We start from the raw sequence: 13,132 nt of genomic DNA on the forward strand, positions 1-13,132 counted from the left end.
TTAGATTGAACATTTAAGATGCAGTCGTGTAAAATACATGTATTAAGTGAAGTAGGTAATTTATTGGTGCTGTCAAATGAACACATTGCGGATTTAGCTGCAGTGTGGAGGACAGAATTGAAGAGTTCCAGAAAAGCATCTTATAAGTTGATCTGGCTACTTTATCTTTAAGACTTTCCAATTTTTCTTAGTGTCTTTTAGTTTAGTAATGAGAGCTTAAATCAATTCATGCACTTTTCTCAATTATTTTGGGAAAGTAGAACTTCAACAGTAAATCAGCCCTGGTGACGGTCTGTACCCATCACATATAAAAAAAAGGCTTCTTAAACAATGGTACAACTCTTTCATAAGAAGTCTATAATTCCTTTGTAATTTACAGACTCACAACTAAACATCCAGGTAAAAATATATATTTATATGTATGTAATATTTATACTTACATGTAAAACAAGTTTATTTTACTATTATTGCTAAAAGGAATTTTTAGACTTTTGCAGCACAAAAGCAACTGAGCTTCTGTCGCCTACTTTGTGTTTGTCTTGGCTTCTGGTCACTCTTGTATTGTTATGACTTCTTATCTGTGAACAACATGTAACTTATGGAAACATACTTTAAGCATATCTATTATCAACTGTTGGGTCAAGCTAATATTGAACTCTGAGTGGAAGCTTTTCAATCTTAGAGCCTCAGCTGTGGCCCTTCACCCTATTTTTAGGATTTTTAGGGCACGCTTATATGAATCTCAACTAGTTCAGCACATTGCTATAACACTAGTCATTAACAATTATGATGTTCAAAGCAAGGCACTTACTTTATGAAACAAAGGGAGATATGCATTAACTGAAGAATCTTTTAAGCTGTATGTATCAACTCAGATAGTCTTTCAATCATGACAAATAAAGCTACATGTGTTTTAAGTGAAGTGTTGTTCAAAACTTATAGCAGCTCTAAGAAACCAATTTCACTTTGTGTTGGAGCACAGAAGACTGCCCTGAATCTCTGGGGGGACAAAATATAAATCTTTGTCAACAATACAAAACATAAAATTCTAAAGGTGAAAACAAAAAGAAAAACTGAATTTAAGAATAAACAAAACAAATCATAGACCTTCAGTTTTTTAGGCAGCTCACTGAAGACCGTACCCTTTCTTACACTATGTTGCTGTGTGTGGGTTACATAGATGAAGATGGTTTTTAAGATTTTAGATCACATATAGATTTATTATAGCCCTCTATATTCTCTTGGTCCTCATTTGCATGTTGCCATATTCTTACAATTATCATTGTAATCAGTGCTTTCATGGTTTCCTCTTGCAAGGTCCCCTGTGTTTTTGGATTTGGGGGATTTAAGACATCCTGCTGATGCAGTGTTTTCTGTGGAACTACTAAAAGAAATTGAAGGCTCTTTGACATATTTAGCTATAATCTGCACATGTTCATAAACAGTAAAACAGTCCCAACAGTACTAACAGTAAAATCAATACTCAACAATTAAAGCTTCAGTTTTCCTTTTTTAAACTCTTGCCATAACTAGTAGTGTAAAAAGAGGTTGGTATATTTGAAAGAGAGAAAAAGTTTAAATGATCCAACTTCAACAGATCCCTCTTTGTACCCCGAGCATGTCAGCCAAAGTTTTAAAGACACCCCGCACTCTTCTCGCTCTGTCCCATCACGGGAGGTTTTGATTCACAGGACTGACAACCTTATTATGCGGCACACTTATTATTGATATTACGCCGCAGAGAAGCGGTTGCCATGGTCACCGAGCGAGAGACATTTAATTTTCTCTCCTCCATCATCATTATCTATGGGGCCATCTGTTGTGGAAAATGAATTCAGCCTCATTTGCATGACTGATAAGCACATTCTTTATCTGTCCCAGAGAAGGTCATATGCCATGGATTTGGGGACTTGAGAGAGAAAGAGAGTGAGAGGGTGAAATGATGCGTGGTCTTACCTTTGTGAATGAGGCAACTGGGGTGGATGTGTGTGTTTGAGTGTTTATCAGACCTCAGATGTGTGCATGTGTCTGCATAATCTGTGGACATGTAATGTTTATGTATGCCCTCTTGCCATGCCTTTGTTCTCATGTTGATGATTTCAAATTTACATAAGCATGGGGCTGTGTGTGTGTTTGCAACTGCCATTATGACAGCATGTGTGACTGAATACTTTCACATAAAATGTATGTGGGTGAAGATGTCTATTGTGAAAATAGTTTTACACCTCAAAATAAGGCAGATTTTGAAGGTAAACATGTTTGTTCAGCTGTGATTCAGGTGCTTGAGTTAATTTTCTAAGGTTTAAAGGCTTGTTGTTTTATCTCATTTCCCTTCACCTGTTCAAGATACTTTCCCTAAAAGAACTTGGTACGGCAGCTGCTGAAGCCCTTTGGATGGCACGGTCTCGCTTGTAAGACATTCTGAGAAACACATTTTGTTTGAGTCTCATAATATACCAAAGGTTAAGAGTGTTTCTTAACATAACTATGTGTTTTTAAGGCCTTTATCAAAAAGATGGAAAAGTAAAAGTGAAAGTGAAAGTGCATATTTTCCAGAGGTTCCCTCCTGTCATCTCTACCAGACTAATTAAAAATGTTGCAGAACTTAAAATAAAAAAAATATATATATATATAAATAATTTAACTTTTTTAAAGAAAAACATTTTGGAAGTTTTGGAGAATACAAACAGATGCTCAAGGATGCATTCAGGGGGCTACATTTCTGCCTCCAGTGTCATTATTCTTCACAAACTGTTCAACAAACTCATCAAACTCAGATTGCCAACCATACAGGTCCTTCTCAAAATATTAGCATATTGTGATAAAGTTCATTATTTTCCATAATGTCATGATGAAAATTTAACATTCATATATTTTAGATTCATTGCACACTAACTGAAAGATTTCAGGTCTTTTATTGTCTTAATACGGATGATTTTGGCATACAGCTCATGAAAACCCAAAATTCCTATCTCACAAAATTAGCATATTTCATCTGACCAATAAAAGAAAAGTGTTTTTAATACAAAAAACGTCAACCTTCAAATAATCATGTACAGTTATGCACTCAATACTTGGTCAGGAATCCTTTTGCAGAAATGACTGCTTCAATGCGGCGTGGCATGGAGGCAATCAGCCTGTGGCACTGCTGAGGTCTTATGGAGGCCCAGGATGCTTCGATAGCGGCCTTTAGCTCATCCAGAGTGTTGGGTCTTGAGTCTCTCAACGTTCTCTTCACAATATCCCACAGATTCTCTATGGGGTTCAGGTCAGGAGAGTTGGCAGGCCAATTGAGCACAGTGATACCATGGTCAGTAAACCATTTACCAGTGGTTTCGGCACTGTGAGCAGGTGCCAGGTCATGCTGAAAAATGAAATCTTCATCTCCATAAAGCTTTTCAGCAGATGGAAGCATGAAGCGCTCCAAAATCTCCTGATAGCTTGCTGCATTGACCCTGCCCTTGATAAAACACAGTGGACCAACACCAGCAGCTGACACGGCACCCCAGACCATCACTGACTGTGGGTACTTGACACTGGACTTCTGGCATTTTGGCATTTCCTTCTCCCCAGTCTTCCTCCAGACTCTGGCACCTTGATTTCCGAAGGACATGCAGAATTTGCTTTCATCCGAAAAAGTACTTTGGACCACTGAGCAACAGTCCAGTGCTGCTTCTCTGTAGCCCAGGTCAGGCGCTTCTGCCGCTGTTTCTGGTTCAAAAGTGGCTTGACCTGGGGAATGCGGCACCTGTAGCCCATTTCCTGCACACGCCTGTGCACGGTGGCTCTGGATGTTTCTACTCCAGACTCAGTCCACTGCTTCCGCAGGTCCCCCAAGGTCTGGAATCGGCCCTTCTCCACAATCTTCCTCAGGGTCCGGTCACCTCTTCTCGTTGTGCAGCGTTTTCTGCCACACTTTTTGCTTCCCACAGACTTCCCACTGAGGTGCCTTGATACAGCACTCTGGGAACAGCCTATTCGTTCAGAAATTTCTTTCTGTGTCTTACCCTCTTGCTTGAGGGTGTCAATAGAGGCCTTCTGGACAGCAGTCAGGTCGGCAGTCTTACCCATGATTGGGGTTTTGAGTGATGAACCAGGCTGGGAGTTTTAAAGGCCTCACGAATCTTTTGCAGGTGTTTAGAGTTAACTTGTTGATTCAGATGATTAGGTTCATAGCTCGTTTAGAGACCCTTTTAATGATATGCTAATTTTGTGAGATAAGAATTTTGGGTTTTCATGAGCTGTATGCCAAAATCATCCGTATTAAGACAATAAAAGACCTGAAATATTTCAGTTAGTGTGCAATGAATCTAAAATATATGAATGTTACATTTTCATCATGACATTATGGAAAATAATGAACTTCATCACAATATGCTAATATTTTGAGAAGGACCTGTACTTTGTGCATGAATCATTGACTTTCTCACCAATAAACAATATGTCAGGACAGGATATCAGACATCTTCAACCATTTACTTGAACACTGGCATGCAACAAGGTTGTGTGCTAAGTCCAGCTTCTTCTCAGATGACTGCACTTCCATATACCCCTCCAACACCATAATCAAATGTGTCTATAGTGTTTGAAACCAGACATGAACACCTATAACCTTGAACATAGGTTTGTTGCAGGGCTGTTTGCTAAGTACAGGCCTCCTCACTCACTTCACACGACTGGATCCCCACATACCCCTTTAAAAGCATAAATAAACTTGTCAGTGGCATCACCTGTACTGGGATTCATCTCAGACAACAATTAGTCCTATTAAAGTAGGGGCCTCAAACTCTAGTCCTTAGGGGCTAGAGTCCTGTAATTTTTAGATGGCAGCATTACCTCTTCAACATGTAATCAGGTTCTACAGAGTCCTAGTAAAGCGTGTTTGATTTGTGTTGAGGGAGATACACATAAAAGAAAAAAAAAACACTGGCTCACAAGGACTGAATTTTAAGAATCGTGTACTACAGGCATAAGATGTTGGTCTTATGATTGACTGGTGGATAGAAAATAATTTCATAGTGAACATCACTAAAATTAAAGAGGTTACTTTGGGCTTTAGAGAATCAGAATTACAGTTACAGTTACAATTAGATCACAGTTCATTGGTATTTGCATCAATGAGGATAACAAGTAGTAAGTGAACATCACCATGTTAGTGAATGGAGATGAACAGAGACTATTCTTCTTCTAAAACAAGGGCAATTTCTACCTCAGGTGATCAGGAACATTAATCAAAGCCCTATAGAAAGCATTCTTTATCATTCCTGAACTGTATGGTATGGAAGCTCCACAGAGGAAAACATGAAGTAATTGGGGAGAAACAGCACACTCAGTTCACACTTCGGCCCCTGGACACTGTATACAGGTCCTTCTCAAAATATTAGCATATTGTGATAAAGTTCATTATTTTCCATAATGTCATGATGAAAATTTAACATTCATATATTTTAGATTCATTGCACACTAACTGAAATATTTCAGGTCTTTTATTGTCTTAATACAGATGATTTTGGCATACAGCTCATGAAAACCCAAAATTCCGATCTCACAAAATTAGCATATCATTAAAAGGGTCTCTAAACGAGCTATGAACCTAATCATCTGAATCAACGAGTTAAAACTCCCAGCCTGGTTCATCACTCAAAACCCCAATCAGGGGTAAGACTGCCGACCTGACTGCTGTCCAGAAGGCCACTATTGACACCCTCAAGCAAGAGCGTAAGACACAGAAAGAAATTTCTGAACGAATAGGCTGTTCCCAGAGTGCTGTATCAAGGCACCTCAGTGGGAAGTCTGTGGGAAGGAAAAAGTGTGGCAGAAAACGCTGCACAACGAGAAGAGGTGACCGGACCCTGAGGAAGATTGTGGAGAAGGGCCGATTCCAGACCTTGGGGGACCTGCGGAAGCAGTGGACTGAGTCTGGAGTAGAAACATCCAGAGCCACCGTGCACAGGCGTGTGCAGGAAATGGGCTACAGGTGCCGCATTCCCCAGGTCAAGCCACTTTTGAACCAGAAACAGCAGCAGAAGCGCCTGACCTGGGCTACAGAGAAGCAGCACTGGACTGTTGCTCAGTGGTCCAAAGTACTTTTTTCGGATGAAAGCTAATCCTGCATGTCATTCGGAAATCAAGGTGCCAGAGTCTGGAGGAAGACTGGGGAGAAGGAAATGCCAAAATGCCAGAAGTCCAGTGTCAAGTACCCACAGTCAGTGATGGTCTGGGGTGCCGTGTCAGCTGCTGGTGTTGGTCCACTGTGTTTTATCAAGGGCAGGGTCAATGCAGCAAGCTATCAGGAGATTTTGGAGCACTTCATGCTTCCATCTGCTGAAAAGCTTTATGGAGATGAAGATTTCATTTTTCAGCACGATCTACTAAGATTAGCAGCAACACTAGTCCCTTTAATGCCCACATGTGGACAGTTTCGCTTCTCAACTCGTCGCCCAGGAATTCCTATCTTCAGAATAGTTCACGTAAGAGGTAATGTTTGGGCAAAGAAGATTAGTTTAGATTGGTGGTGCTGTGAAAACTCAGGTAAGTGGTAGCAGACTAGCTCTTCAGCTAATGATGTGGTCTGTGTTGTGTTTTTAAAGTTAAGACAACTTTATTTAAAGGGTGGTTTAAACACAGATTGGCCATAACTCGCTGTCAACGCGTATACATTTTAATCCTTTTATTGATGGTATTTATAGGTAAATTTTTGATTTTAGGACCTCATCTTATGACACCATTAAGAATAATTTATTCAGAAAGGTTGTTAGTTTCCAATCTAGGAAAATAATATTTCCCTAAATATTATTTTACTAAATGTTATAGCTAATCAAACACCATTAAGACTCATTTATCCAGAAAGGTTTGGTTCTTATTCAAAATAATATTTCCTTAAATATTATTTTAATATTTCCTTAATACTCTTTCCTTAAATATCATTGTACTAAATAAATGCAGCTAATTAAAACAACATTGAGAAATAGTCATCCAGAAAGTTGGTTTTATTTAGGAAATCATTCTTTAAAATTTTATTTTATAAAACAATGTTTTATCTGACCTTGCCTTGTGAATGGTTGTTTGAAGGTAAACTTAACTTAATTTCAAGATTTCTCAAGATAACCTTTGGTTCTCAAACATAAATAACATTGAATGGTAATGTTGCATCATTTTATTGGCCATGGTTTCCAACCCTCTTTGATTTACTTATTCGTATTGTATATAGTTGGTCTTTCTTATTCTTTCATTTGCTTGGTAGTTTCGTTGGATTGTTCTAGTATAGTAAAGAGTTTTTTGATTGAAATATGTTTGACTTTTAGTTGAATTATTTTTGTTAATAAATGTTTGTATTTTAAGAAATTGTGTGAATTTATTCCATGTGTGTGCAGAGTTTTGCTGTTCAGTAATGCCAGAGCTTGGCTCACCCATCTTCTCTATTGTCCTAATAACACTGCCGTATAGGGCTGGTATTCACAGGACAACCCCTAACAGGCAGAACTATTATTTGATAAAATATTATAATATCAATATGAAATATGAAATAATATATTCATAATAATAATCACAACACCAATAGAGTTGAAAGTGACTCTGAATCAAACACAGAACAAACAAGCCTTGAATTAGTACCACACAAACAAGGATGCAGCCTCTTTGTTCTGGAGAAGGGATGGGTGAATGTTGTTTATATATGTCCTACACAAGAGTAATTACAAAGGTAAAATAGGTAAAATATTGTTGAAATAGCAGACATGTAACATCAATCTCCTAGAAATAAGAAGTAACACCACAACTTACTCATGAACTAGCCCCCTCTCCTCCAAATCAAATATTCATCATCTTTTTCCTCATCCCATGCAGCCATTTTAATGTCACTGGTCAAATGTTATCCAAAACTTTGAAAGCAGTAATTTTCCTCTTTTGTGCCATTATAAATGATGGATTAACTAGAATTAACACAACATTAGAACCTAACGTAAAATAGCACAAGCTAGCTGCGGAGGCCTGTTCATTTACGCAGCTGTAGCCAACTGGTTTACTTCAGCGATTATGCGACTCACTCACCAGTAAATTATTTCAACCTTGGCTAATGAGAAAGCTTAATAGGGCTAGTTCAAAAGAAGGTGGTCTACTTGTTTCTGTCATATATAGTATGTATCAGACATTCAACTGTATGTTGCTAGATGTGCTTGATAATGACTTTTACAATATATAATATTTTTATTTCAGTGGGTTAATTATTGCCTGCAATGGAAGTCAGCATACACAGCAACACCAGCAACAATAATTCCAGGTTTCTTTAAAGAAGCCCTTCCATTAAAAACAACAAATGTTCTACATGTTTTGTTATGACACATTTAAGACCTATGTGAAAATTCCCATACATCTAACAGAAAAAAAAACATCCATCCCGCTGCTCTAAAAGTAAAATATGTTACTCATATGTATTCATATGGACAGCGTCGGTTGTGCCCTCAATAGCAGAAGCATAGGCCATAGGCCCAACACCCATCTCTATGTGAGTTCAAATTATTTTGAGAAATTGGTTAGGAGAAACAGTGCTTCCTCCATCAATATTAAGTGCTGAATGGCTGATGTTCAGCATCAGAGTCGAGACACAACTCTTGAGTCCCCATAATCCTCAACATGGCGGTATTTGTATTTCTGGTTAATACTTAGTGAGTCTGGAGCAGGCAGCGCTCTCTGCTTTACAGCCATATGAATTACCATTAAGTCAAAGATCGTTTTGCTCCACTGTCTGCAGTACGTTTGTGGCATAAGCCAAAAAAGAATGTGACTTGTAAAGCAGCATTTCTGACTCACAACAGCAGATTTGATCAGTTGTGTTCACAGATTTGCGTTTGTGTCAAGGAATAAAATAAGATTAAAAAAAAATATTTTGTGGAAAGATATTAATATAGGTGTGTCAATTAGTTTTGCACAATTCGCTTTGGGTCCATTTGGACAAAACTTTGAATTTAAGAGGTTTTTGTGTGTGACACAGAATACAATTTGTGCACTTGTACTTCAGAAACTGAAGACGTGTAACTGTTGTTTTGTATTAAAATTTTGCCCTAGATTTACCTTACATATATACATGGGTTTACCCCTGCACCACTGCCGTGCCCCGTCTTTGCTTCATTTAACATGGTGAAGTAACATAGTAAAGATTCTTCTGTAAGACTTTATGGAAATTAAACCACCAACATTGCATCTGTTCAATGAGCTTTCCAACTCTTGAGCTACAGAAACTCTTGTTTTTTAACTGATGAACATGAAGTAAACACACTGCTATGATTTGGATTGTGAAAATATGTTTGTTGAATACTTCAGTACCTTCCCTTGCAGACCATGCAGTGGTTCAATGGGTAGCTTAAAACCAAACATGGCCCTTTTAATGCACCTGTGTGGGTTTTTTTCTCCCCCACAGTCTGGAATTTCTAAATTAGATGTGAGTGTACATGGTTGACTGAATGTTTGTTAGTCCTGTGAGGGACCAGAAATGTGTCCAGGGTGCTGTCCGCCTCTCGCCCAGTGTCAGCAGGAACAGGCTGTAACCCCTTGACCCTCTTCAGGGTAAGTGGGTGTAGCTAATGGATAGATGGACGTTACCCGCTAGATGCTTTGCAGTTTCAAAAGCCCTCTTCACATTGTTGAAAATAAATGATGGAAACTTTTTGCATTGTTTTATTTGAAAGGAGCAGTTTGTACAAAAAATAAAAAATAAAATTAAAAAAAACAACTATGATTTATACAAATCATACATATGTAGCAATATGTATTTGACTTCTATCTATGGATAATTAGCAGATCATTTGACCAGATCAAGTTTAAAATGGGAAGAAACTGAACAAATACAAACAAATATAGTTAGTTCTTTGAAAAGTATTATTGCATATCAACATCAGTAGAATTTTTGTGGATTTGTTAGTGGTGTTGCTCTGCTGCAAAAAGGTCTTGGGTTAAAATCCTTGCCTGAGGTTTTTTTTGCATGGAGTTTGCATGTTCTCCCTATAAAAGCATGGGTTCTCTCCAGGTACTCTGACTTTTTCCCACTGGCCAAAAGCATGACTGTTAGGTTAATTGGTTTCCAGAGTTAATTGATCTCACCATCACCTACATCTGGTTGTGGGGCAGCCTCCTGCTGCCCCGCAAGCAGGTGTAGATGATGGATGGATGTTAACAATTGTATTTTAGATGCTAAATGTGCTGACATATATGTCCTTGTTTATCATTTTTATTCAGGACTATGTTAAAAGTAAGATTTGCACCACAGTGTTCTGAAAACTGAAATCAATTGGAGACATGGGCAGTTGTAGACAGGGGCCAACAGGGGCCAGTGCCCCTGTAGAACTGATCATAGCCCCTCTTATGGCCCAGCACTGAAGACATAAAACTAAATCAATTTCTTATGATGACATGCGCAGAAGATGCACAGAAACTGTTAGAGTTAGAAAGCTGATAAATACAGACAAGTGTAATTAAAGACACAAATGAACCAAACAAGTTTGACTTGCAAGGGGGAGACAGTCCTCTGCCAGACCAATGAATTCCTTCTCACAAAATGAGAAATCCTTGCACCAGCCTTTTATTTACAACTCACATTCCAACAAGCAAAAAGGGGGAACTGGTTCAGGCAATTTTTACAGAGATTTCAACCTAAAAGAGTAGTCATTCCCATATATGGTATAAGCTTGTCATGTCCAGGGAGTGATCCACTCCAGACCGCATTCCTTAACCTTCCACAAACCCTTTTTCACACTAAAAAACAATTATAAGAATCATCTTAGCGAGAGCAGAACTTCACACATAAACATAATTTAGACTAAACAATAATAACTTTTTTCAAAACAGAAACTGTAAGCAATTGGTTCCTTGGACCAATTTAATTTTTTTACATTTACAGTTTTACTTTACCAATGAATTAAAAAATGAGGTTTTGCACTTTTATCTTCAGTGATATTGGGACAGGATCACAGTTTTAATCTGCTAGATCAGGGGTCTGAAACCTACAGCTTCAGAGCTGCAAGTGGCTCACTTAATATATTAAACAATGAAATATTGCCCCATTATTTGTTTCATTCTCTATTTTATAGTACACAAGTGAAATGTGTTAAAATGCCTTTTAGTTAAGAGAACACGTACATAGTTGTCTGTGAACAATTTTATATTTAAAAGATGTAAAAAATTCACCAAAATTGTCCATAAATGTCTTGACTAAAACATCTCTGCTTAGTTGTAGATTTTCAATAAATGTTAGCCTTTGCAGAAGATTTCACCAAATAAATGCTCCTGAGATGCTTTCTACAACCCCTTTAATCATATCTGCTACCACATATTAAGAGTTGTGATTGTATTTCAGAGTTTTTGTGTGCATCTTGTGCACAGCCATCTGCATCTCCCTTACTCAGGGGTTGCCACAGCAAGCCAGGACAACTTGCAGACAGACTTGGCAAATTTTGCACCAGATGCCCTTCCTGATGCAACCAGGAAACGAACCTGTATCAAAGACGCGGACTTACCCTGCCACCCAAATTACATCTTGCTCACCTGGTTACCTGAATGTTTGAGTAGAGCTCATATTTTCTGAATGGTACAAAACCTGTGTGTTGCCCTGCGATGGACTGGCGATGGACTGGCGACCTGTCCAGGGTGTACCCCGCCTCTCGCCCATAGACTGCTGGAGATGGGCACCGGCTCCCCCGTGGCCCACTATGGAATAAGCGGTAGAAAATGACTGACTGACAAAACCTGAGATCTGATATGCATAGAAAATGTGTTTCATTGTGTTATCTTTGGATAATTAATTATTTATCTAATCGACTCAAGACAACACAGACTGTTTTATTAATAGGTTAACATGTTTACTTATTTCAATTAGAGATCTGGGCAGTGTTGCCAGAAACTGCGCTGCCAGCAACTGATTCAAGCTGAAAATGTCACATCAGGGAACATCCATCACTGATCAAAACATTACAGGCATAGATCATAATTACACTGGGTGAGACACAGGAACCACCAATCTTTGCACAACAATCATCTTATGATTTTTAGGAAGCAAATTTGCATTTTTTTTTTTCTTGAGATAAAAAGATCAAACCTTGGATGTTTTGAAATTACTTGATTGTCAACTTGGGATCTCAAGATAATCTCATAGAAGTTACAGCCATTCTTTGCTTCTTTAGAAATGTAACTTTTTTATAATAAAAAGCATTAAAGAAACAGCTGTAAATGTTTCAGGATTATATACTTGCAAGTAAAGAGAGGAGTATAAGTGTAAATTGCAAATAGAGAAATTTGGTTATGTGTGTGCAAATGTAGTCCTGCATTGTGGGTATGCATGTTTTGGTGTATTTATCCCCTGAAGCTCCCGTCGTGTGCTGTTGCTGCTGCTGTGTGCAGATGTGCTTGTGTTCAGGTAGAGAGACTCCCTGTGGATTTGTTTGCTCTCTGGTCTTTCATGTCTGGCACATTTGTCATCCCATTGCAAAGACCCTAGTGTCTCACTATCTCTCTCTCTCTCTCTCTCTCTCACACACACACACACACACACACACACACACACACAAACACACACACACAAACACATACTGTACATAAGTAGGCTGGAACTTGTTGTTCCTTTGTATTTTACTCCCAGTACACCAGTGATACAACCTCTTCCCTCATACACACCTTTTCCTCTCCTCTTCCCTCACCCCACCTGCTCTCCTCCCTCAGTCCCACTGAACAACAGGCCTTCACCTTCTCCATGCTATCATCTCAAATCCCAACACACAACAGGCGTCTTCCTCCCCCACTATTTTAGCTCCCTTGTGCTCGCTTGCTTCCACTCCTCTAAGCTTCAAGACCTCTAAGCTCAATAACAAGCGCTGCTCCTCCCATCCTCACTGCAGCTTTGACGTTTGCTTCATTTTCTCCCTTCTTCTCTCCGCAGTCAGTCTAAACTGGAAGTTTTTAGATACACAGTTTAGTTTGTAACCTAATATAGAGTACTCATAAGTTGTTTATACAACTACAAATTATTTGTAAAACGTTATTCATAAATTTAAAATGATCTAAAAATACTAAAGCCCTTTTGTTTCCTGTAAAGAATTTAACTAAAAGGTTGTTATTCTACAATCTACACCAGAAGATTGTGATTTTA

Source organism: Girardinichthys multiradiatus, chromosome 19 (assembly GCF_021462225.1).
Source record: "Girardinichthys multiradiatus isolate DD_20200921_A chromosome 19, DD_fGirMul_XY1, whole genome shotgun sequence".
NCBI lineage: Eukaryota > Metazoa > Chordata > Actinopteri > Cyprinodontiformes > Goodeidae > Girardinichthys > Girardinichthys multiradiatus.